We start from the raw sequence: 4,584 nt of genomic DNA on the forward strand, positions 1-4,584 counted from the left end.
GTATTTAACTGCTGCTACACAGTGAGGCCACACATTTATTATAAAAATAAAATGCCAAAAATCACAACCACTTTGACCGTTTTTTCAGAATAAAGTTTTTATCGAGTGTACAATATAGTGACAAGTGGGCTGCTCAGACCTGTTTTTTGAGAAAAACATTTTTGTTTGAATGTATATACTGGTGAGGCAGAATAGATGCTAAGTGAATTGTGAAATGGACTGTCTTAACGTTACAACTCCCATACTCCTGAGCAAAATATTTGTTAAATGAACACTAAAAAAAGAGAGGGTGGCAGGTGGATAAGCAGCTAATGTGGAGATGTAATTCACAGAACATATGTAAATGATCAATAATAATATGAGAAAACCTCAACTGTAAGCTCCATGAGAGCAACGCCTTTGTTTTGTGAATTGTTCTACCTCTAGGGCCTTCTTCCACAGAGTTTGGAACATAGTAGATGTTCAATATTTGCTGACAGGATGAATAAACTTTCCTGGTATTCAAATAAGTGCAAAATAGAACCATAGTAAGATGTCATTATTCATCTAACATAACCAAAATTTTGATTTTGTTTTTCATGATAAAACCTAATGTTGGCAAGGCACAGAAGGAGATTTCAGGTATGATTCTATTTTGGAAATTATTTGGAAGGGGGAGGTGGGAGAAAACGAGAGAGAGAAAGAGAGAAAATGGGGAGTAAAAAGGAAAAGAAGGGAGAGATGAAGGATCTCCAAGTTCATCTATTTCAACTCCCTCGTTTCACAAATGATGTCACTCATTTATTCAGGATGGGACCAAATCCCTGCCCTCAGAGCTGTCAAATGGAGGAGACAGACACTGAACAAAGTCATTAGAACGAGAAGTGCAGAGTGCTATGGGAAAGAGAAATGGAGCCCCAGCCTAGGGCGTAGACTCAAAGGGGGTTTCACAGAAATGACACTTCAGCTAAGACTTGAAAGACAGGTAGGATTGAAGTAGAGAAAGGAGCCCAATGACTTTGGACTCATAAAAAGTCAGTAGTAGTAAACTTAAACCCCTGAACAATGAACACTGGGGTGCATGTGTCTTTGAATTATGGTTTTCTCAGGGTATATGCCCAGTAGTGGGATTGCTGGGTCATATGGTAGTTCTATTTCTAGTTTTTTAAGGAACCTCCATACTGTTCTCCCTAGTGGTTGTATCAATTTACATTCCCACCAACAGTGCAAGAGGGTTCCCTTTTCTCCACACCCTCTCCAGCATTTATTGTTTCTAGATTTTTTGATGATGGCTATTCTGACTGGTATGAGGTGATACCTCATTGTAGTTTTGATCTGCATTTCTCTAACAATTCACCAGGACATGGAAGCAACCTAAATGTCCAACTACAGAGGAATGGATAAAGAAGATGTGGTACACATATACAGTGGAGTATTACTCAGCCATAATAAGGAACAAAATTGGGTCATTCGTAGAGACGTGGATCGACCTAGAGTCTGTCATACAGAGTGAAGTTAAGTCAGAAAGAGAAAAACAAATATTGCATATTAATGCATATATGTGGAATCTAGAAAAATGGTACAAATGAACTTATTTGCAGGGCAGGAATAGAGACACAGAGGTAAAGAACGGATGTGTGGACACAGGGGAGGGGGATGAATTGGGAGATTGGAATTGACATATATACACTACCATGTGTAAAACAGAGAGCTACCGGGAACCTGCTGTATAGCACGGGGAGCTCAGCTCGGTGCTCTGTGGTGACCTATATGGGTGGGATGGGGGTGGGGATGGAGGTCCAAAGGGGAGGGGATATATGTATACATATAGCTGATTCACATCATTGTACAGCAGAAATTAATACAACATTGTAAAGCAACTATACCCCAATTAAAAAAAAAAAAAAAAACCCTGAACATGACATACAAAAAAAGAATGCTATGAAAAAATGAAGTAAAGAATGCAAACCAACCAGGAAACTTGAAACCCAAATGACAACACTGCAATGAGTTTTCTGAATTCTCTCCGTGACACTCATATTTCAGACTGAGTGCTAGAGAAGCCAGCAACCTGGAAATGCCAAGAGGCACAGACAAAAACAACAAACAAAAACAATAAAAGCCTTCTCTCTCTAGGCAGAGGACCAGGAAAGGGGCAGCCTAGCAATCACTAGAAGAAAAGGCTATACAAAGAGATTCACTCAAAAACACTGTATTGATAAACCAAACACGATTTCTAAAATGTGTTTGAATAACCGCAAGGAAGGCCGCCACTCAAAAAGAACAAAGTTTTTTTTGAAAAGGAAGACTTAAGCCCTAATAAATCAATAATTACATTAAATGTAAATTATATAAATCACCAATTAAAAGAGATTGGCAAAGCAGATTAAAAAACATGACTCAACTGTATGCTATTTATAAGAAATGAACTTAAAATGTAATGTTAATAAAAAGAAATATAGGTACTCCTATTAAAGGTACTCTAGCTAAAGGAAACTTCAGGCCAAAGAAAATTATCAATGACAGAGAGCAACATTATAAAATGATAAAAAGGTTAATCCAAAAAGAAGACATAGCAACCCTAAATGTGTTACGTACCAAACAACAGAGCTACAAAATATGTAAAGCAAAATTCTATAGACATAAAAGAAGGAACAGACAAATCCACAACTGCAGTTTGAGATCTCAATACCCTTCTCTTAATAATTGATAGTACAACTAGACAGAACATCAGATAGAATACAGAAGAACTCAACAACACCATTAACCAAGAGGAGCTAATCAACATTTGCAAAACACTTTCCCCAACAATAGCAGGATATCCATTCTTTTCAAGTGCCCATGAAACATATACCAAGATAGTTTATAAATCCTGGGCCAGAAAACAAACCGCGGCAGATTTAAAGAGTTGAAATCATAGAGGGTGTGTTCTCCAATCACAGTGTAAGCAGATTAAAATGAATTGCAAAAAAGACATCTATTTTTGACTTACCTCTCACTCTGTGACCAACTAGAGGGGTGGGATAGGGAAGGTGGGAGGGAGACACAAGAGGGAGGAGATAATGGGGATATATGTATGTGTATAGCTGATTCACTTTGTTGTAAAGCAGAAACTAACACACCATTGTAAAGCAATTATACTCCAATAAAGATGTTAAAAAAAAAAAAAAGACATCTAGAAAATCCCCAATTGGAAGACTAAACAACACACTTCTAAATAATCCATGGGTCAAAAAGAAAGTCTTGAGAGATATTTTTTAAAAATACATTGAACTGAATGAAAATGAAAATACACCATATCAAAATTTGTAGAACACAGTTAAAGCAGTGCTAGGAGGGAAATTTATAGCACTCAATGTACACATTAGAAAAGTGGGAAAGTCTCAAAAGAATACTCTAAAGCTCCCACCTCAATACCTATAAAAGAAGAGAAAAATAAACCCAAAGCAAGCAGGAGACAGAAATAATAAAGAGCAGAAGTCCATAAAATATATCAGAAAAGCAACAGAGAAAAATCAATGAAAGAAAGAGCTGGTTCTTTGAAAAGATTGATAAAATTGACAAACAGAGCTTATCATTAAAGACCAGGCAGACATCAAAAAGATAATACGAAAATACTATGAACAACTCTACACACATAAATTTGACAATTTATATAATATACACCAATTACTCGAAAAACACAAACTACCTCAACTCACCCAGTATGAAACAGAACATTCAAATAGCTCTACAACTATTACACAGACCACATTTGTAATTAAAAATCTCCCTAAAACAAAAATCTGAGGCCTGAACACTTTCACTGGCGAATTCTACCAAATGTTTAAAGAATTAATGCCACAGTCTCTTCCAGAGATTGTTGAGTGTTTACTATGTGCCAGGCACTGTTCTATTCCAACTGTTTTTACATGTCTGGAACTCATTTAATCCTTTCAACAACCCTATAAAATAGTCCCTATTATTACTCCACCCCATATGAGGAAAACGAAGGCCAGAGAGTTTATGTACGCAGCTAGCACAGAGCATAACTAGGATTCTAGTTTAAACCTTGGGGCTATACTTGAATCCAATCACATGCTCAGATTTCTTGTATTTTAATCTAACGCCAAATTTATTGTCAAACATCACTTTTGTGAAGGGAAATTCAGATCTGACCAGGATGTGCTATTTCAACAAAGAAGCTGGGGTAATACCAAAGTTGGCATTCTCAATAGAAATATGTGTTTTGTAAACAAAAATTCCTGCTAGCAGCTGCCATACAATTTCCATCTACATGACAGTTAAAATATATCTGTAAACCAGAAAAGAGGTTTCTTATTGGAAATGATAAGAGCTTCACTAGAGCAGAGCCAGTCACACCACTATAATTACAAGAATCAAAACACTGCTTCATTAATTTTTCCCTGCGTTTGTTATTTTACTTCATCAAGACTAATCACACCCCTTCCCATTGATTTTATCAAGCACCTTGGGTTAAACACTGCAGACAGCCTGGTTAGAGAAAGCTGTGGTTTATAGGTGCATCTGAACTGCCTCTGTTTAGGAGAAAAGAGTATGTGAAAAACATTATATTGACAAATAAAATTTTCCTAATGTTTTCTC

The sequence above is a fragment of the Neophocaena asiaeorientalis genome, unplaced genomic scaffold (assembly GCF_003031525.2).
Source record: "Neophocaena asiaeorientalis asiaeorientalis breed wild unplaced genomic scaffold, Neophocaena_asiaeorientalis_V1.1 scaffold204, whole genome shotgun sequence".
Taxonomy (NCBI): Eukaryota; Metazoa; Chordata; class Mammalia; order Artiodactyla; family Phocoenidae; genus Neophocaena; species Neophocaena asiaeorientalis.